Raw genomic sequence first — 22,759 nt, forward strand, 5'->3', positions numbered from 1 at the left:
GATGTCTGGGGTACTGAGGGCCAGATAAGGGTCAGGGGGGAAAGCAGGGGAAATTGAAGGCCAGCTTGGACATCCCATGCTGTCAGGAATCCTTATAATAGGGTGGGGGTAAAGCCAGGAATGGGGTGTGTAGTTTTATCCATCAGCAGACAATGGCAAAGAGGTAACTGTCTCATTTTCCCATCATGCCAGCTCATGAGATTTTTCTCTTCGTGCCAGAGAGGATGTTCACTTATGCTGATTCTGATCCGGGCTGATACTAGGATTGTGGATCAGAAAAGGAAGACACTGTGGAGGCAAGAAACCCAGGGCTTTAACCAGGTCCTGCCCTCACCAGCTGCGGGACCTCAGAGCACTCGTGCTTCCCTTGGGATTGCTGGAAAATGAGGGGCAGTTGAAAGTAACTTCTTCTCTGATATTTCAGAGAGGGGGACAGAACATGAGAGACTCCTAACTCTGGGAAACGAACTAGGGGTCCATGGAAGGGGAGGAGGGCGGGGGGTTGGGGTGACTGGGTGACGGGCACTGAGGCGGGCACTTGACAGGATGAGCACTGGGTGTTATATGTTGGCAAATCGAACTCCAATAAAAAAAAAAATACAAAAAAGAAAAAAAAAGAAAGTACCTTCCTCAAATCACAGGATCCTTCATGTCATGAAAAGTAAGCTTTCATCTCTACACAGCACGATTCTTTGTATCAGGAGATTCGGTGAAGTTGATCATACTTAGAGTCCTGCCCTGCTGCAAACTCAGCTTGTTGACTTCATACCTGATTTTCTCCCAAATTCATGTCTATATCTGGGTAGAAAGCCCCTGGAGAAACAAAATGTAGAAGTTACAGTCCATCTTGGGTATTAAGTTCCTTATCTAAAGCAGACAAAAACCTTGGGAAATGACTCAAATGCCAGGAAGGAAGTTTAAAAAAAAAGAGCTCATTTAAAGCAAGAACAAAAAATAATGAAAGGCGAGTTAAAATAACAAGGAAAGCCTATGACATCAGCACCATTTTTCCTCTCCACGGTGCCAAGCCCACTCAGAGGAGTGCTGGGTGAATTTTGCAGTGGTGGGTGGGGGATGGAAGGGTGAGATGATTCCTGAGAAGGTAGAACAGGTAACTTCCTTGGTGCACTATCATCCCTCTCTGCAGTGTAACTCACCTCTGGGAAAGGGCACACGCCGTAACGCAGCAGCTTGCTGGGTTCTCAGCAGCTGGACTCACTCCACAAACCCACTCCCAAGGTAAGAAAAAGAAGGCCCCCATGCCAGGGACCACTGGCCCCCCTTCAAACATTGTCACCTCAAGATAGTGTCTCTGGGCCCCGACAGTGGGGTCCAGAGATGGGCAGTTTGGGTGGTCCCACCTACAGAGCCGTGAGGGGTGCACTCTTGCCTCAGCTTCCTTGGCCCAGCGGTTTTTGTGGGACGGCGCCACACTGCATGTGGTGGTCGACGGCTCGTCTTCATGTCCTTGTTAAGTGTCCCCCTGGGTGAACGTGCCAAGGTTTTTAAATCTACTCTGCTATTGAGAAGATTTGGGGGGTTTCCAGATTCTGTTGCACACAACAGAGGGGAACGCCCTGGCACTCTGAGTCCTCCGTCTGAATCTGAAATGCATCACCGCAGAGGCGTGCCGCTCGGTGCTCCTCTTTCTCTCTCACTGCTCCCTCCTCAGTGAGTTACCGACTCCTTGATGCTCTGAGCTCTAGGGGCCTTTCCTTCCAGCAGAGACAGGGGACAGGTAAGTGGCACACCTTTGGACTCCTTCCTCATGTTGCGCTGGACCAGCCCCGCATCCACCTGTCTGAGCCAGGATGTCTTTAAAACTCCCCAGAGGTCCTGCTCCTACCCTCACTTCAGTCCCACTCACTGGCAGCCTGAAGGCCTTGCTAAGCCATGGGGCTTTGAGATTTAAAAAGCAGTGGTGCTCTCATGACTAGGTTAAGAAAATCAAGACAGAGCTTGATCAGTTGAAGAGAAAATGTGACTAGAGTCTGGGAGAAGATGGGAAGGAGGTGTGTCAGGAGAAGTCTTGGGGTCCGGAGATCTGAGCTAGGTTTTAAAGGATACTGTGCTTTTGACTGGGGAAAGGGTTGGGCCTTGACACCCATCCTCTTCAGGATGAGAAACAGTATCTACAGGTTTGGAAACAAGGCCCCACGTTTGGAGGAAAAATGGGGGTGGAACCAGATTGCTAAATTACGTTCTTTTCACCCAAGTGCCTTAGCCAGGCACTGTGTAATCTGCGTGGTGGGAGAAAAGGAGCAAGGTCCCAGGCACACAGGGGCCCTCAGTCCTGAGAGCGGGGCTGCCACTGTGATGTGTGGCCTTTGCCTCCCGCCAGGGCGTGGCTAACCATGAACCCTGCGCCTGCCAGGGGGCTCATGCCCCCATGTCCTCTCCTTCCTGGAAGCTGCTCACCTGCCCTTGGACCCAAGAAGTCTGTCTTCTCACTAGCAGGAAAGCTAATGCACAGGGCAGGATTTCTAGGAGCCTTCCCCAAGGCCAGGTCTGCAGAGAGCAACCAGTGACTTGGTTTCCTGTGAGCTCACCTTGACGTGGCTCAGAGGACAGATACGTGGCGGGGCCTCCCAGGGGTGCCTGCCAGCTCAACCCCCATTCCCTGGGAGGACCTCGGTGGCTCGCACTGGGCTCCCTTGGCGGCCACCCTCCTCCGACGGTGCGAGGCCTATTGGCACCTGTGGCAAGTGCGGGGGGCCATGTATTTCCCAGAGACTTCCTGCAGAACTAGCAAGCTTTAAAAAGTGGATGTGCACATATGTATGTGACTTGAAGTTCCAGCCTTATTTACAGGAATACAATGAAATTAGTTCCCTTCCTCTTCCAGAGCTCCAGGCTTCCTCCTTCCCACAGGGTCCCAGTCGGAAGGACTCCCAGTACATCCTTCCACGGTTTTCTCTTCAAATATAAACATGTCCATATATGTGCAGTCCTGTCATGCGCACACTTTGTCACTTAGAAATACGTCTTGGAGATTGTTCCTTATCAGCTCCAACAGCTCTGGCACTTGATTCTCAAGTCTGTGTTGGATAATTTAGTCATAGCACATGCCATTAGTCAGACCCTGCAAACTCCTTTTTTTTTTTTTTTTTTTTTTTTTGGTAGGGAACATAGATGGATGGAGTTTATTTAAGATTCTAGTGTGTTGTTTTTTTTAACTAAAATGTAATAGATAGCTCTAAAGTTAACCCTTTATGAACTGTGTGTGTGCATCCTTTTCCCTCGGTTTGTCATTTGCCTTTTGACTTCATTTATGATATTTTTTTTTTAGTTTCCAGACAATTCTAATGTTTATCTACTTAAATTTTTTACCTACGTCTTTTATGGCTTCCGAATTTGTATTTTATGTGAGCAGAGTTTTTCTTATCACACACCTATAAGAGAACGCTTGCATGTTCCCATCATTTCACAGTTTTACATTATATTTATTTTTTGTTACATCTGGAGTCTATTTTGATCGATGGGGAAAGTTATAGATTTCATTCAGTGTTTTTCCAGATGGTTATCTACTTCTCTAATTTCATTTACTGACAAAATCTTCCTGCTTTATGTATTTGAAATGCCATTTCATTACAAAAGAAGCTCTGATATTATTCAGGAATATTCTGCTCTCAGTTCTCTTCATTGGCCCGTGTATCTGTCCATACACCAAACCACCACATCGCTTACACCTCCAACGTCTATGACACTGACATCTGAATTTTCTGTGCCTGAATCTCCTCTTGATCCTTTTATTTCCCTTGCCTTTCCTTTTCTGTAGGAACTCCCTGTAGATAAAACCCAGCTTATCTAGTTGAAACTAAACTATCTTTCTATTTTTATTTAGACAATCATAAACATATAGATCAACTGGAGAACAGTTTCAAGTTGATAATATGAAGGATTTTCAACCCCAGAAGAGAGAATATCTTTCCATGTAGTCATACTGTTAATTTTTCTTTTCTCTTTGGTGTTTTAAGTTTTCATCACAAGGATCATTTTTTCTTCTTTGGTGTTTTTAAATTTTTTTTATTTGCTATATAAATGGGATATATTTTTTCCATTTTATCCAACTGCTTTTGGTTTTTATAAAGTTATTGATTTTTGCAAATTAAATTTGTAGCCAAGCACTTGACTGAACTACTCATTATCTAAAATAATTTTTCAGTTCTATTTATTATTTCATACATAATACATTTTACCTGCAAACATAATAACTCACCTCCTCACTTATATTTTTTACCTCAATATTTCTCCTATGGTTAATTTCACTAAAGAGCACTTCAAGAATATGTTCTATCGTGTGACATTAGTTGACATTTTTGTTTGAGGCTTTTATGGGAATGTTGTCATCATGAAGCATGCATTTTTTTTTTAATTTTTTTTTAATTTATTTATGATAGTCACAGAGAGAGAGAGAGAGGCAGAGACACAGGCAGAGGGAGAAGCAGGCTCCATGCACCGGGAGCCTGATGTGGGATTCGATCCCGGGTCTCCAGGATCGTGCCCTGGGCCAAAGGCAGGCGCCAAACCGCTGCGCCACCCAGGGATCCCGAAGCATGCATTTTTATCAAAACATTTTTATCATGTTGTGGAAACAAATATCTACTCCTGTTGATTTTTAAAATCAGAAATATGCTGAATTTCATCAAATGCCTGCTGATCCTGAAAATGATCATGAAAATGATTGCATGTCTTTTCTCTTTTGACTTAGTAGGAGTTGCAGGTGGAGTCCCCACTTCCGAGTCCCACACTTGAGATCTTCGTTCAAGCTGGGTGTGCTCATCCGCCGGCTGCTGGAAGTGGCAGTCCCTAAGGGCTCACTGTTGTCACCTCTCAGACCCCAAGAGCCTTTTCCCTTGGAGGCGGGGACAGCCCACACCGTGGCGGGGCTGGGACAGTTACAGAGCACCAGGAGTACCCAGGCCTCCAGCTGGAGCAGGCAAGGGGTGCAAATCACCCTCAGGGCCCCTTCGGATCAGATCCAAGCTGATCTCCAGAGGAAACTCCTATTCACTCTGTGTCTCCCACCTGCTCCTGCCCCTTAGAGCTCTCCTGAGAAAGCATCTGTGTAAGAATGCCTGCCTCAGGCTCTGCTAAGTCAGACATAAAGTTATATGAATGGTAACTGACTCCCTAACTTGGCCCATGCTTGCATTTCGAGGAGGAACCCTACATGGTGGGGTTTCCTGTCTTCTTTAATGTATTCCCAGATGGTATGTGCTAGTATTTCACTTATGATGTTTTCATTAATGGTCATAAAAAGATTGTTTATTGTTTGATTTTTGTGTTTTCTCAGGACTTGGCATCATATTTGCTGAATAAAAGTAATTACATAGCTTTCTCTTTTTATCTACCTAGAACATGTACAATGCATTGGAATTATCTGTTACTTAAATTTGAGGGTTTCGTGACATTTCATAAAAATTATCTGGACCTCGGTGGAGGTGAACAGACCTTCAGTAACATTCTCAGTTGTTTCATGGCAACTTGTCTGTTTAGATATTCTTTTTCTTTTGAAGTCACAAGTATTTTTTCCTAGATAAGGAAAAATACAGATACTATGTTTCCAGAGTAACAGCCAGTCTATTTTGTTTACACAGTTTTAAACAAAATATACTCCCAAATTACTTAAATTCATCTGCTTTTCGTGTTAGTTCTTCATCTTATTTCTACCTTTGTGCTTTGAGCTTCCTTTTTTTGTTTCCTTATTATAATAATAGTTTGGGGGGTTTTTTGTATGTAAAAACTATAGTTAATGCTTTAAAATGAAGAATAAAATAAAAGTTAAAAACATTTCAAGTAGAAATTATGCCAAGTTCCATTACTCTGAGATGACACTATTAATAATTTCTCCTTAATAATGTGCTTACATATCTATGCATCCAAACATGTGCAGTCAGCATAAGTTGGATAATGTCCATGTGATTTCAACTATAGCCATCGTTTTTTATTTAAAAAAAAAAAGTGTTTTTATTTTGCTTACCTCTTTTCTTTGGCATGCACACACAGACACACGCACACACACATACGGTTTTTCATTGAATTTGATAGCTGGTGATTTTCTCCAGCCTTGTACTTTGAAGTTCTTTGTGCCTTAGTTTCTTAGATGGAGTTTTCTGATACTCATTTTTCTTATTGTGTTTGGTTGGCTTTAAAGAGGGGAGCTGGACACAGTTGCTCTTATTCTGGTATCTTTAAAGGAAAGACACTTATATTAGCTCTCAGTGGCTACTGTAACAAATTAGCATGAGTTAGTTGCTCAAAATAACACAGATATGTTATCCTAAGGTGTTGGAGGTCAGAGTCTGAAATGGGACTCATGAGGCTAAAATCCAGATGTAAGCAGGGCTATGTCTCCTATAGACTCCTGACAACCAACTCCTTGCCTCCCCCAGCTTCTAAATGCTGCCTGTATCCATTAGCCCATGGCCCCTTCTGTCTTCCTAGCCAACACTGGAGGTTTGAGTGTTTCTCCTGCTGCATCATCCTGACCCTCCTACTTTCTTCCCTCACTTACAAGGACCTTTTTTGATCACATTGCGGCTTTGAGATAATCCAAAATATCTCCCCATCTCGAGTTCAGCTGACCAACAATCTTATTTTCATCTGTGATCTTAGTCTTCCCTCACCATGTACCATAAGATACACACTGGTTGTGGGGGTTAAAATACAGATACCTTTGACTTTGTCTATCACAACTTCCAAACTACTCCCATAGCCCTGGGACTCGATCCCATGACATTTGCTGAGGTTCATGTGGCAGGGCCTTTGGAGAAGCAGGCTGGGACGAGAGACATAGTCAAGAGGAAGTGAATTTCCTGGGCCTGAGCTTTGTACACATGCAGGCAAACTTCCCCCCTACAGAAGGCTCTTCTGGGCTCACACTTTCTTAAGCAACAACAAACATATTAAGTCATCACAGTTGACCTTTGAACAGCACAGGGGTTAGGAGCACTGACACCCCGCATAGTTGAAAAACCACATGTAACTTATTACTCCCCCCAAATTAACTACTAATAGCCTATTGTTGACTGGAAACCTCACTAACAACATAAAAGTCAATTGACCCATATTTTGTGTGTTATATGTATCATATACTATATTCTTACAGTAGAGTAAACTAGAGGAAAGAAAATGTTAAGAAAATCATGAGGACAAGAAAATGCACTTTCGGTACTGCACTGCTTTTATAGGAGGGAAACTGAGTGAGGAAACATTAGAGAGGGAAACAAACCGCGAGAGACTCCTAACCCTGGGAAACAAACAAAGGGTTGCAGGAGGGGAGGGGGCGGGGCGTTGGGGTGACTGCTGATGGGCACTGAGGAGGGCACTTTAAGAGAGGAGCACTGGGTATTATACTGTATGTTGGCAAATTGAATTTAAATTAAAAATTTTTTTTAATTGCTTGGCTTGCAAAGGATAAAAATTTTTTAAATTAAAATCAATCCTTTTATAAATGTGCCCATGCAGTTCAAATCCATGTTGTTCAAAGGTCAACTGCATTTTCCTCAAACTTGTAATTAAGGAGCTAACAATCAGAGTGGTTCAGGGCCAGCTAGTGGTAGAGTCTGGGACTGTAGCCCACGTGCCCTACACTCCCTCAGCACGCAGGAATCATGCCAGGGACTTAACTCAGGAGGACTTTGTAGGAAAGTACTCTTCTGCTCCCTCATCGAGCCTCTCAGCTGGCCTTTACACATCAGAAAAGGGCAAGGAGTTGTTCCCCTTATAGACTAATAGGCTATCTGAGAGTTAAGGGTGTTTTCTGTCACCAGAGGGAAGCTTCTTCTCAAATGGCTGGATCTGCTACAACACAATGGAGTAACAGAGGCGGCCAGTGCCCGTCGTACCCCTGGCCTTCCCTCACCACACACCATCCTGACATCCAACTGTGTGCGTCGACACCTCTGGGTTCAGGGCAGGGCCAGGCACCAGCCAGTCATGAACCTCAGCCCACCTGGCCCTCCAACAGGACAACTGTGCAGTGTGTGCAACAGCCCACTCTCAGGCTCCACAGCAGGATGAGGCTCCAGTTCCCATGGGGTCACCTGCTGGTAGCCCTTTCTGCTGTTCCGTTTCCCCGACAAATGAAGAGCTGCAGGAGCTTTCAGGCACCTGTGCCCATGTTCCCATGCTTATCGAAAGAGAAGCCTAAGAGACGTGTCTGACCCTATAGCCCTCTATTCCTGGCAGGTGATGGTTCACCAGGCACCGTCTCTTTCCAGAGCATTCCTTCTCTGCACTGATGGACACTCCACCTCCTATTTTTTAAAAAAGCTACCTATGTTTGTAGCTTAAATGCCTGACACTGGGGACACCTGGGTGGCTCAGTGGTTGAGCATCTGCCTTCAGCCCAGGGCATGATCCCAGAGTCCCAGGATTGAGTCCCACATTAGGCTCCTTGCATGGAGCCTGCTTCTCCCTCTGCCTATGTCTCTGCCTCTCTCTCTCTGTCTCTCTCTCTGTCTCTCTCATAAATAAATAAAATCTTTTAAAAATAAAAAAATAAATGCCAGACATTGTGCTAACAATGTCACAAACCCCATTATATCCTTAAACCTGAGGGATGAAAGTGGGGCTTATTCCCACCGTTTCCAGATGTAAGAAAGAAACTCAAAGAACCCAAGCACCAGAAATTGCAGAAAAGCCCAGATCATGCAGGAATGATGGCCCTAACATGTCAGAGGCACACTGCCTCAATGAAAGGGTCTGTTCTCATTCACAAGGTTGATCTCCTCAGCCAAGGTTAGTGATGACCAGTCTGGTAGGAGCCTGTCCCTTGACTCATTTCTGAGAAGTAAAGCTCCTAAGGAAAGGTACCACCACCCTTATACTTTTATGTCCCAGGCCCCACAAATCAGGAGGCTGTGCTTTGGCTGGCTCTCTCCCCAAAGAGCAAGGAGTCTACAGTTAAGGGCTGCATCCACCCAGAACCTGTGACCCCTGCCTCTGGACCACACTCTCAATAGCTGACATGTGCAGTGCTGGGTGGGCTCTTTCCTGAATAGCCTGTCCTCCTATGGAAGGAATAGCCCTTGGTGCCCCTGACCCCAAAGTGTGGCCTTGGCTGTTTGATGGGTGTTTGTGGGGTGGGTCTGCACAGTTAGGCAGCCTGGATATCATGCACGAGCACACGAGACCCCTTGAGGTGCAGGACAGATAGGCAGGAGGAGCAGGGAGTCTACCATGGGCCGAGGGCCAAGAGGAGCTTTGCCACAGATGCTGTGTTCCACCAGGAACATGGAAGAGTCTGAGGACCCTAACTTTGGACTTCCAGGAATTCTGGGTCATGAGGAAGGTATATTTATCAAGATAGCAAGATAAATTTGCTTCATTTAACAGTTTGTTGGCCTGACTTCAGAATTTTAAATACTGAAATCTGCAGTAGACAGGCCTCTCGTTGTGCTCTGGCTTAGGCTCCAATATCTTAGAGGCAGCCTGTGGGGGTGTGAACAGTGGGTACAGGGAGTGCAGAGGAGATTCCAGGGCTTTCGGAAGCCCCAGTGCCCAACCTGCCAACCTTGGCCCAAGCGGGCTGACCCTGTCCATGTTGGCAAGGCCTACCCACAGGTCTCTGTGCCCAGCTCTGGAAGTCACTTTCGTTTGTGAACTCCCCAGTGACTTCAAGGCTTTGTGAGACATCACTGCTTTGTGAACAAGGATACTTATAGTCTGCGGGGCGAGGAGAAATCTGCCTTGTGCAGGTCAGCTGAAGCTGCTTTTTGGCTTCTGGAAATCACAGCACACACGATCGTGACACCAAATGAAATGATGAAGCTTTACAGACTGCTTTCAGAGAAATGGCCAAACTGAGTCTGGCAAATCTCTCTGCCCTGACAGAGGTGCTCGGAATGAATCCATCTTTCATTAGGACTATCTGTAGTGTGGCACAGGTTCCTCTCCATTGGATGGCTCATTCTGGCCTTGTTCCTTTCTTTCTTTCTTTCTTTCTTTCTTTCTTTCTTTCTTTCTTTCTTCTTTCTTTCTTTTTTTTTTTTTTTTTAAAGATTTTACCCATTCATTCATGAGAGACAGAGACACAGGCAGAGGGAGAAGCAGGCTCCCTGTGGGGAGCCCAATGTGGGACTCCATCCCAGGATCCCAGGATCATACCCTTAGTCAAAGGCAGACACTCAACCGCTGAGCCACCCATGCGTCCCTGGCCTTGTTCTTCTTTTTAAGATGACTTACCAGAGACATGCTCTGATGGTGGAAGTCAGCCCCTAGTCTTAGCAGAAAGTATGCATTTTTCTTCTGCTTGCAGCAGGTCTTGACCTATGTGCACTAGAAGTCTAGCAGGTGACAATTGACACATTTCTCCCCAAGATGTTTCATAGTAAAGTACTTTTACTTCCCATGAGTTCACTTCCTAAAGGAAAGATTGATCAGTAAGTATTCTACTAGATCTAGCTAAAGTCACTCCTTTTGGTTGAACGGAAGTTACAAATATCAACAAAACAGTCACATGTTTTTCACAGCCTCCTGTCTAACATTTTAGGAATGTTCACACTGGGGATTATGATGTCAGAGCTTCTCAAAATATTAGCATGCATTGGAATGACTGGGTGGCTCCTACAAGAAGCAGAAGCCTGGCCTCCACCCCAGATTTATAAGAGCTGATCTTGGGGGCCAGAGTGGGGACACCCACCCTTCTAATTAGCACCTTAGGTGATTCTGATGGAAGCAGATCACAAACCATGCCAGGGAAACACACAGAGACAGCACTGTCCACAATGCTTATGTGACATCCAGAGCTTGTGGGGCCAAGTTTTTGGGACAAAAATCTGTCTTTGAAATAAGATGGAAGGAAGAAGTTTGCCCCAGATTACAAAGAATTCTCTAGTCAAAAAATAAGCATGGAACAAAATATCAAAAATGTTTAGGTATCTAAGTTCATAATGATACTAAACACACATGGAAAACCAAAATTATTAGACACTGGTGGACAAATCATACCCGCCCCCTAAAGCCAGGCCCTCAGTCTCCTAACCCCTGGAAATGGGTCCTGCCAACGCTGAGTGAGCTTGGAGGCAGGTCCTTCCCAAGCTGAGTCTTTGAGGAAACCACAGCTCCAGCTACTTCTTGGCTGCAGCCTGGTGAGACTGTGCAGAGGACAGGCTGCTCAGACACATCTTGAGTCCTGACCTACAGGAAATGGGAGATACTGAAAGCAGGTTGCTATATGCTGTTAAATTTGTGGTACTTTGTTACCCAGCAATAGAAACTGATACTTCTGGGCACATGGGTGGCTCAGCAATTGAGCATCTGCCTTTGGCTCAGGTTGTGATCTTGAAGTCCTGGGACCAAGTCCCACATCAGGCTCCCTCCAGGAAGCCTGCTTCTCCCTCTGCCTATGTCTCTGCCTCTTTCTCTGTATCTCTTATGAATAAATAAGTAAAATCTTTTTTAAAAATCCTCTTTAAAAAAAGAAAAAGTAACAGATACTTTTACCTTTGGAGAATTTTAGAGAAATATCTCCTTTAGAAAAAGAAGAAGAAGAAAGGAAAAAGTGAATAAAAGGACTGAAGAAAGCATTTGTCCTGCCTTTCCTAGAAGAGCTGTATCTTAGGGCAACACAATAGTGGATGAAGCCAATTTCCTCTTTACAAAAATATTCCAGCCAATAAATTAGATCATAACAATAAATTTAAAATATCAATATTTGGCTGTCCCCCCACCGAATAATGGCAATGATCATCAGTGGTTGCTAACAGAGCAAAAAGCCAGACCAGTGGACAATCTGTGCCTCTGGAGAGAGGGACTCCACACCCCTTATGATGTGGCTGTGAAAATCAACCACCCAGTCAACAAACCCATTCCTGAAGCTGACCAAGCTTCTATATCTAAGCATCAATGTGAAGACAATACACAGAATAGGAGGACATGTTAAAATACCACAGAGATGTGATCACCAAAATCCAGGCTTTAGAAAGCTCTGCAAGATAAATAACTAGCTTCTTCCTGGCAGGTAAGGGGGTGCTGGGAAGGGGAAAAGAGAGGGAGAGAGGAACCTATAGGCTAAAGGAGGCTTAAGAGACATATCAGCTAATTGCTATTTTGCACTTTACTTGGTTCCCAATTCAGAAAAGTCATAGAGATTCATCATGGGACTATTAAGAGAATAGAGACCTATTATTTTGGTCTGGGTATTTTATGATGATTATCCTTTTTTAAAGTATGCTGTTGCTATTAGACTATATACTTTTAAAGTTTCTTGGTGCACTAGAGAGATTTTCTGAAATATTTGTGGACAAGCTATTACCCTGCCTGGGATTTGATGGATGGGATGCAGACAAGATGGGATTGGCTGTGCATCAATGTTACTGAAGCCAGCGCCTTCATGTGATGGGCACATGAAGGTCATCATGTTATTGGTTGTTATTAAATTATTTCCTTGACTTCTATATGTGATTGAAAATGTCCAAAATAAAAAGTTAGAATTGCAAGGAAAAAGTTGTCAAAGGCACTGTCCTTTAAGACTAGAGTTTAAGGAACTCATTGTTTCTTCCCAAGAAAACTTTCTCTACAAGTCAACCTAGAAAATGAGCAGAGAAATCAGATTTGCTGTGAAGATATCAATCTCTGTGGCCAATTGCAGAGGAACATGATCATTACAGGAGATGAGGACAGGCTGACTGATGGCTGTCCTGAGGGTTTAGGTGATGATAGTGAAGTGTTTCCCACTCTGCCCAGCCTGCTTGAACAGCTCAGTCTCCACATCATGCAGTCGTCCTGACTCTGATGATGACCTGCATTTGCAGACTCTCACATCAGTGTGAAGAGAGCTTTTGTTGAATTAAGAAGGCGTTTAGGAAATGCTTTGTTTGCTTGGCTTTAGAAGCTAAGTGCTGGGGGATCCCTGGGTGGCGCAGCGGTTTGGCGCCTGCCTTTGGCCCAGGGCGCGATCCTGGAGACCCGGGATCGAATCCCACATCAGGCTCCCGGTGCATGGAGCCTGCTTCTCCCTCCGCCTGTGTCTCTGCCTCTCTCTCTCTCTGTGACTATCATAAATAAATAAAAATTTAAAAAAAAATTAAAAAAAAAAAAAGAAGCTAAGTGCTGATTTAAGTCCCTGATTACCTGTCAGCTCCCTGTGGAGAGAAACACCCAGAGACCTGGATGGATGGCCACTGAGGCGGGTGGCTGTGAGGTGAGGCCGGGACCTGGCGTGGGGGACGGAAGGCAGAGGAGAAAGTAGAATGAGAGTCTCCATGCTGCTTTGGCTCCAGACCCCATGAGGGGTGGAGAGCCAGCCTGTGGCTCGTAGCAAGAGTGTCCACAGGACATGTAGATTGACACCCTGCCTGCCCCTCCAGCTTGCTGATCAAATAATGACTTTCACCTCTGCTATTACCCAGGCCTACTGAGGTATGCCTGCATGCCCCCATGGTGTGCTGGGCCTGGCTAGACCCTCTGGCGTGCACATCCTGTCACACCCTTGGAAGCCAGTAAGGCAACTCAGACAGGTTAAGGCAACACTGTCGAGGGGAGCCAGGGCATCAGCCCAGAGCGAATGTAAGACCAGTCACGATAACTTTGATCATTTCTTTTTTATGGATTTTTAGCTTCATGACAGCCCTAGAAAGGGAGCCCTAGGATCATTCCACTAACAGATGAGGAGGCAGGGGTACACAGCAGCTAGGTGCCTGCATCTGGGTCATGACCAAGGCAGGCTTTGAACTCTAGGCCCTTTGCCTCTTATGCCACCTGGCCCGTGACTCTGGGAGCAGAAAGCCCAGCAACACAGGACAGGGAGAGGCAGGGCTAGAGATAAGCCAGAGGGTCACCACAGAGGTCCCTACACAGGTAGAAATGGATCTGCTAGTATCTTGGCCTGGCCCTGCCCTCAGAGACACCCCGCAGGTTCTCCCAAGGGAAGACATTTCAGAGAAACTTGGAGAAGCTTCTCTGCAGAATGTTGTTGGGGGATGCCTGGCCTCCAAGTGCCCAGCGCTGTGCTGGGGGATAAAGCATAGCCATGCCCTGGGAACATCTCATGCAGTGGTCCCAGTAAATTGCAAACTTCCTCCTCCCCAGGAAAAAGAGCCCTTCCTTGTAGCATTTGCCTCTGTCCGTGATGTAAATACTTTTGCTGGGGCTGATCTCTGTCTGCCGAATGGCACTGAACACGGAGCAAAGAAGGTAGGTGAGGACACACCATCATAGAGCATTTCCCCTATAAAGGTACTGAATGACCTTGAGAGCACAGGTTGTTGTAAAAATAACCAAAAACTTGTAAGTTTTAAACATTTGCTACCTTTGTTTCAATGCAGTTTATTTACTTAAGTTTACATAGTTTATTTTTCATAACGGCTGTATTTAAAACAATCAGCTCACATGATTCCCCCAAATCTCACAATCTGCTCTCACAAGCAAGGGGGGGCGGGTCGACGCAGGCTCCAGGTCACTGCGAGAAGGCACGCAGCTCTGGAAATCTCACTGGAAAGAGACAAAGTAGCATGTGAGGCAGAGGACATTTAAGGACTGAGCCTGTTTTGTGCTGAGTTGCAAGGGGGTAGACGTTCATAAGTGTGGAAGGATTGAATCTCAGGGTGCGAGGCCACCATTCATTCAACACCTGCAGATTGGAGAAGGAAAGTCCAGCTGCTGCTCAGCTAATGCCTCCAGCTCCAGCCTAATATGGAAGTCTAGGCTGTTCTGCTGGCACAAAGAGACGGACTGTAGGAAGCTTGTCAAATTGCTCATTCAATTAGAATCAAGGACCAGGAAACTCTGTGGGCCCAGCCTGTCAGAGATTATTTATAGCACACACAATACATGTCTCTCAGTTTGTCTGCAGGGACCAGACTGATCTTGCTGGGTGCCCTGAGGTCGTCCCTAAGCAATCAGGCAGCAGCTATGGTGCCAAGTGGTGCCAGGGCTCATCACATACACTGGAGGCCACACGTGTCCTGTGGCTTAGGGAGCTCATCGTTCTCTGAGCATCGCCCCCAATCACAGGCCCTCCCTCTATATCACCATCTTCTTGTCAAACATCACTTGTTAAGCATTTGCTTTCTGAAAGGTTACTAAATTAGGAAGCAGGAATGCTGGGTTATCATAATACTGGTGGCGATTTTAAAACTTTGGGAGAGGCTCACTTTTACTCAGAGCCTGTCTTCAATGATACCCAGGCGAGATGTCAGTTAGCACCAACTCAATGATGCTATGAGAGTAGAAGTAGCAACGTACAAACAGGTTTTAAATTGTGTTGTGTAAAGAGGAAAGGAGCTGGCCCAGGCTCTCGGTGCCCAGAGACAGGTGGACATCAGAAGAGGGCTGAGGGGAGGTATGGGTAGCTGAACTCCAGAGTTTTGAGGCTCCAAATCCCTGGAGAATGGAAATCCCCCGCCTTCCCTGGATATTACTAGAATGTGGGCTCCCTGCCCTGTAGCTCGTCAGGGAAGCTCCCCAAATTAATACAAATCCACACCTACATGTGTCTACTCATACTTTGTAGCTCCTGTACATTATCTGTGACTTCACTGTTAATTTCTCTTCCAGATTTAAATCAAGGCATCTGGAGGATTTTGAATAACTCTTTCATTTCTGATCCCTTAATTCAGGGCCTTGTGAAAAAGTTGGATCAAAAGAGGATGAAAGGGGGCTGTAGGCAATATCACATGATCTTCAGTAATTCCTGCCACACCAGCCACACCTTTTCCACACCGCTGGAAAACCACCTCCCCAAGATGGGCAGAGCCACATATGCAGGCCATACTAGGTTGTCCTCACGCCCTGCAGGGAGGGCAGGTTTGGAAGGGCCAGAGGAAGACCAAGGTGGTCTTTATGTCAAGAGTGTGCAACATAATTGGGCGTTGACTGCATGTTCTTCAGTTATAATTTTAAAGTCACTGTCTTTCCCATGCCCTGGTCCCTCAACATTCAATACGAGGAACACAGGGCACCACTGGGGAATCAGGAAGATGTCCACAGCAATGGGGGTCACCCAGCAGGGAGTCCAAGCCAGTGACTATGTCATTTTCTAGCTAAAAAATAAGGCAGAAACAAAACTTGACTAAGTCTCCAAATTGAATTGATAGTAGTGCATAATTGTAATTTATAAACAAATACACATGCACTAGGGGTACATGTGAAAAATGTTTAGGTTAAAAGATTTGATTCAGAAATGCTCAAAGAGTGTCAGGGCAGACATACACTTATGTGTGTCATTAAAGTCTACCATGAATATATCCATGCAAAGTCTTTTGTGAACAATCATTTTCACACTCCAGCTGCAAGAAACCTAGGGGTCATGCGCTCTGACCCCTCATTTCACAAAGACAAAAAGTCAGATCCAGAAAGATGAAGTAACCTGACCAAGCACGTGAGATGTGTGTGTGTGTGTGTGTGTGCATATGTATGCAGATATGTGCACATGCTTAAAATCACTTAGGCTTTTCTACAGGTAATCACTTAAAAAGAGAGAGAGAGAGAGTGCACATGAGCATGAGCAGGGGCGAGTGGGGAGGGGCAGAGGGAGAGGGAGAGAATCTGAAGCAGGCTCCACTCCCAGCCCAGAGCCCAACTCGGGGGCTCAATCTCACAACCCTGAGATCATGACCTGAGCTGAAATCAAGAGCCAGATGCTCAACCAAGCCGCTCAGGCGCCCCTACAGATAATTACTTTTAAGGGAATCTATCCTAAAGGAATAATATGAGTTACAAACCAATGTTTCACATTAATATCATGGAACCATTATTGGAATAAAAAAATAGGGTGTTGTGTTAACCCAACAATAATATCCTGGTTAACTAAACTATCATGTAACCACATGATGATGTATTATGCATAAATTAAATTATATTCACAAAAAGCTTATGCACATAGAGGGGAATGTTTATCTTCTAACATCCAAGGTTTAAGCTTCTTTGCAGAATGACCTCAGCGTGTCGGAAACGACACCAAATCCACAGCAGTGATCCTCTTAGGGTGGTGGCATATGGATGACTTCTTGTCTCAAATCATTCCCAAATTCTCTTTTCCAAATTTCTGTAATAAATATTATAGGACATTTTTAAACTGGAAAGAAAAATAATTTGTAACTGGAGGTCTATACTGGCGCCTCCTGACCTGGAGCAGTTTAGGGCGACTCTGCCTGCAATTCCAGGTCTCATCAGCACCCACAGGCCCTCCTCAGTGCACAGTGGCAGAAGCGGGGGACCCCGCCCGGTCTGGGCCTCTTGCTCAGAGTCCCCAGTGTTTGTTCTGCTCCAAGCACATGCTTGACACACAGAGATAGTTCTGGGGCTCAAAACCCCATTTGTTGGGATCCCTGGGTGGCGCAGCGGTTTGGCGTCTGCCTTTGGCCCAGGGCGCGATCCTGGAGACCCTGGATCGAGTCCCACGTCGGGCTCCCGGTGCATGGGGCCTGCTTCTCCCTCTGCCTCTGTCTCTGCCTCTCTCTCTCTGTGTGTGACTATCATAAATGAATAAAAATTAAGAAAAATTAAAAAAAAAAAACATTTGTCTGCAGATGAAAATCCCATTTTCCTGACATCCTCTGGGGGGTCGTCCCTGCCACACCTCAGTCAACACGTGTGTAGCCATGGCCACAGGACCTCAGGCCAACATCGACCCCACCTCAGGAGTGGATCGGCGCCTGGGACATCTGACCCTGAGTTCCTCTTTGTTTATTTCCCTAAAGCATCTCAAGATTTCACAAGTCTCATGATGCTCACTGTGACCTCCAGTGGGCTTTGAAAGTACAGCTTGCAGGAGAAGGGAGGGGGAGGCAGGGTTGACTCAGACGTCCCCACCCTCCTTGGGCCTCTGGCTTTCAGGGAAAACTGGATTTTCTCCTTCCCACATAGAACTTTTTCCCTTTAGGGCACATGAATTTGACCTGTGCTAAGAAGCAGCCAGTTCAGACTCGGTGGCCACCTGCTGAGTGAACCCTGTGTCTTTTCCCAAGGGTGGGTTGGGCCCCAGGAGACTGAGTTAAACCAAGGTCTCTGCTCTTCACATTCATTCCTTGGAGGAACTGGCTCAGGGCAGGCAGCAGGCCTAAGTCACATATTAGTCATCACGGCATATTGCACGGGGGCTCAGGCCGCTTCTGGAAGGCAAGCCCAAACACTGCTCTCTGCTAAACCAACAGCGCGGCCCAAGACACGGGTCTGTGAGGCAATAACCAACCCTCACAGTGCAGACTGCAGGGGAAAACAGAAAAGGAGTTAATTTAAGTACCAGGGAAGTTATTTAAAACAACCTTGACCCAAACCACTCTGAAATACTCTGGGGGAAATGTGTCTGCTGTGTATCTTGGAAAACACACCCTGGGTAGCAGTGCACAGGGGATGACTGTGGATACACAGTGCTTTATGTGTTCTCCTAGTGCTTCCAGAAACTCTGACAAATGTCCGTGACATGCCGGGTGCTGTGCCAGGTGCTCCAGGTGGAAGGGGAGGTAGGTGTGCAGAGGGTAAGGCCAGCGGGTGTGGTGACAGCAGTGCTCAGCAGGTTCAGTGCAGCAAGGACGCAGATACGCTCTTCCAGGGGCATGAGGACTGGGCTGGATTTGAAAGTTAAGGTCTAGTGTTCTGCTTCACAGCCAGGCTGTCAGCTCTCACAGCAACCTAAGGGACAGGAGCAGAGACCCATACCACCTGCCATGTTGTGTTACTGGAAACTTGCAAGAGCCTTGGTAGCTCTAGAACCTGTATATTTATTGTCCCGCACTTTACATATGTTTCTTCCCACACTCAGGCATGGTCTGGACCCCATCACCTTTCTGACTTCATCATCCACCCCATCCTAACCCCTTTGGTTTCCTGGCTTTTCTTAGAATACATCAAGCACATGTCACCTCAGGACCTTTGCACCTGCTATTCCCTCTGCCTGGGATGTTCTTTTTCCAGCTAACGCCATCAGCTCCTACAGGCATTTACTCCCTTCACCTATTGAGAGGGGCCTTCCCTCCCCACACTATTTATTATTCTAGCCATTTCTTCAAAAATAGTGAAAGGGAATAAAGGGGAAAGGAGAAAAAATGAGTGGGAAATACAAGAGAGGGGGACAGAACATGAGAGACTCCTAACTCTGGGAAACGAACTAGGGGTGGTGGAGGGAAGGTGGGTGGGGGGGGGTGGTGACTGGGTGACGGGCGATGAGCACTGGGTGCACAGTCATTTGTTTGGTGAGCTGTGTCATGCTGTGAAAGCAAAGCACCATTTCAATGGCTTCAGGAATATTTGCCCAATGTGTTACAACCTTCAGAGGCCTTTCATTTTTTAAAAATCCAGAATGGGGCGCCTGGGTGACACAGGCAGTTAAGCATCTGCCTTCGGCTCAGGTCATGGTCTCAGAGCCCTGGGATGAAGCCCCCATCAGGTCCCTGCTCAGTAGGGAGCCTGCTTCTCCCTCTGCCTCTGCCTCTCCCCTTGCTTGTGCTCTGTCTCTCTCCATTTCTCTCAAATGAATAAATAAAAAACTTAAATAAATAAATAAATAAATATAAAATACAAACCCAGAATAGTTGTAGTTGGACATGTCACAGAGTACTTCTTTCTCCTTCTGCCTCAACGTCCCCACTTTTGTCCTAATGAAATCAGATTACATGCAAACTGAGGCTACCATGAAGAGGACGGGCTGTTTCCAGAGCTCAAGGCCAGGCCTCAGGCTGTGTGCAGAGGCTGGGCGGTTCCTGGTACACACTGGCAGGTTTTGGCACCAGGGCACCGAATGGCATTTGCTGAGCGCCTACTTGTGCCAGGGGCCACAGCCCACTGACATCTGTGCTGGCATTGCATCCCTACAACCAGCTGGGCAGTGAGCTTTATTGTTACTGCTTTTAAATGGTATAAATGAACCAATGAAGACGTGTACTGTGCCAGAGGCTTCCTGACCCGCGTTCACACGCTCAGTGAGTGGCTCCAAACCAAGGTCCTTCTTCTCTCCCCTCCAGCATTCCAGAAGCTGCTCTGGAAGCTGCTTACCACCTCTTGCCTTTGAGCAGATGTCCCAAGATCTATACCTTGTTTCGGGCCCTTGAATTGAGGAAAGCACCCACATGCCCTGGTTGTGCTGGAAGCCAAGGGAAGGGAGCTCCCTTGTGTGGCCCTGCTCCTCATCCTTTCCCACCTACCAAGAGCACTGCCTGCCATGTTCCTGCAGGGAGGACCCTCCCCTGGGGCCTGCTGACTGCTCCAAGGATGGACATTGAGCTAAACTGGGTCCTTCAGTCTCCAAACCAAGAGCTCTTCTTCTTCTTCTTCTTCTTCTTCTTCTTCTTCTTCTTCTTCTTCTTCTTCTTCTTTATTATTATTATTACTATTATTATTATTATTATTTTTAATCTGAGGGGCTAGGCTCTTTTTAAACCACTAAAATGTGCACCATAATATTTGGGCTATGGGAGGTCGTATTTCCTGCCAGGTACTTAAGTAGGTGCTTCTATCATCGCTGTATGCTTTAATTCTCACATAACTATCAAACCAAAACATTTACAAATAAGTCACAAGCTAGACTCAAAGGCCAAAATGGTTTGATTTAATGACATTGGCTTAATACGACAACAGAGAAACTGTCACCTGCCCAAATAAAATCTCAACTAGCAGCATGCCTGAGGAGGACTCACAGTGCAGGCTCTCATGAATCTGGGGAAGGGTGTCCCTCTCTCCTGTTTGAGTCACTGGGAGCCCCCATCTGCTAGCATGTGGCTGCAGCCTCATGCAGTCCTCACTTGGCAAGAAACTATCATGTAACCTGAAGGACCACCTCTGGTTTCTCTGCCACCAAGAAAGGAGTCCTGTGTGAGCACCACAAAGGGAGTGCAGTTCCGACCTGCACTGCAGCCTCCAGACCAAACAGGCTTTTTTTAAAAAAGACTTTATTTATTTTTTTGAGAGAGAGCAGGAGCAGGGAGAGAGGCGGAGGGAAAGGGAAAGCAGACTCCCTGCTGAGCCAGGAGCTTGACACAGGACTCGATCCCAGGACCCTGAAATCATGACCTGAGCTGAAGGCAGACACTTAACCCACTGAGACATCCAGTGCCCCTCCAGAACAAATGGACTTGACTCCTATTCCTACTTCTATCTTTTCACCAAAAGCTGGCACAAGGCAGAAACATTCTTGCAGAAAACAAATAATCCTCAGGCAGTTGTCTTGGAACCCAAGACTCAAGTCTGTGAGACATTGATCTAGATTTTTAGATTTCTTAGTATTTTTCAAGTTTTAACCTCAAGCTTTCCCCCACATATCTGTTATGTCACTTTGGGAGCATTGTATTTAATGCGAGAAAAAAAAAGGTCAAACTAAAAATATCAATTTACCTCTGCTAATATCCAAACAACAACAACAACAAAAATCCAATCGAATTATTCTTCTCCAATAAATTACTTATATTAATATCACAAATTTGACTAGAAAACAGCTTTCTTTGAAAAATGGCTATGTCTTTGCTGTTGTGTGAGAGCAATTTCTAGCCATTTCTTCAAAAAGTTTTCTTTCAGAATAAATCTCAAAAACCCAAACTGGATGAAGGTTCTGCTTTTGGGTTCCCTGAGGTGATGATCTTGGCTGTGGGATAATTTATACTGGGGCCACAGCATTCCTGGGCACTCAGTAAGCACTGCAGCTTTAAATCAAGGAGAGACCTCTTCCATGAAACTCTCCTGGGCTTCTTTGACCTCTGATTATACTTGAAGGTAATCATATAGTTTACAAAGCAATGAAGGCTCAGTGTGGTCAAGCAAGCCACCCAAGGTCACACAGCAAATGGATAGCTGGGTCAGGATCTAGCTCCAGTCTCCTGATTCCAGTGTAATGATTTTGCCTGGGCTAATTGGGAGGCCAGAGTTTGCAGTAGCAAGGAGCTTCTTGGACAAGCAGCTGCCATCATTTCCAAAATCCTGCCGCACTGCTGGGTCATCTGGCCATGCACAGGAAAGGCCAGCTGGTGACTCAGTGCACACCCTGCACTGTGGCCAACTCCACACCCGGCTCTCAGGCACACCTGCTTTCCTGGCATCGTGAGTCTTCAGCAACTTCCTCTATTTGTATACACATACATTCCAAGGAAATGGTTTCTCTGAAATTGCACAGTGTGGGCTCCATGGCAGTGATCTGCTTCAAACCCTCGCTCCGCCTCTTGTTCGCTGTGTGGCTACAAATGAAGAGGAAAGCATGGGGGGCCACGCTGACCCCAGCCTTGCAGTCCTCAGCCTTGCTTTGGAAGGTGCTTGTCTGTCCTCTGACGGAAGTGGCTTGGGTTCACTTCTCCCTGTTGCGGATGCCAGTGCCTGTAGGTTAGGAGGAGGTGACCATAGAGGCAGCATTAGGGGGCGTGGAGAAGTGAGGTAGGGAAGGGACAAGCCAACATAGATGTGCACCTCTAGGCAGGGTGTGGAATGGGCTCGCACTGTCCACGAGCCAAACACTCCATGTTCCGCTGCTGTTGTTTATGCTTTAACTCTCTTCCTGGCCCCAAGTGTCTTGCTCTGGCCTTGGGCCTAGACCTCATGAGCCTTCATCCAGTCATCGCTCTTGCCTGGGCCACACACCAGGCACTCAAACAAGGGATGCTGGGCTTGGTGACCTTGAACTGAAAACGTGACTTCTCTGGGGCTAGTTTCCCCACTCAGAAAATTAAGAGAGCAGCCTCAGGTGATCCTCTGACTCTGAAAACTGCAAAGCTCACCTTCCCTCTTACATTTCATAGCTTTGCTCACGTGCCCTTATAGCCCTTCTCTCCCCAGCAGTGGGGATCTCGGATGACTTTGAACACCCTGCATGCCAGTGGTGGGGTGAACTCGACTG

General features: G+C 46.2%; 1 long non-coding RNA gene across 1 annotated transcript in view; it reads right to left on the reverse strand.

Moving 5' to 3' along the window:
• Positions 1–22,759, reverse strand: part of LOC140595412 (uncharacterized) — an 80,962-nt gene that overhangs the window by 12,239 nt on the left and 45,964 nt on the right. Inside the window, exon 2 of the long non-coding RNA XR_011996997.1 lies at positions 626–813. This is a non-coding gene — a long non-coding RNA (uncharacterized lncRNA). The remainder of the gene's footprint in view (positions 1–625; positions 814–22,759) is intronic.

The sequence above is a fragment of the Vulpes vulpes genome, chromosome 14 (assembly GCF_048418805.1).
Source record: "Vulpes vulpes isolate BD-2025 chromosome 14, VulVul3, whole genome shotgun sequence".
Taxonomy (NCBI): Eukaryota; Metazoa; Chordata; class Mammalia; order Carnivora; family Canidae; genus Vulpes; species Vulpes vulpes.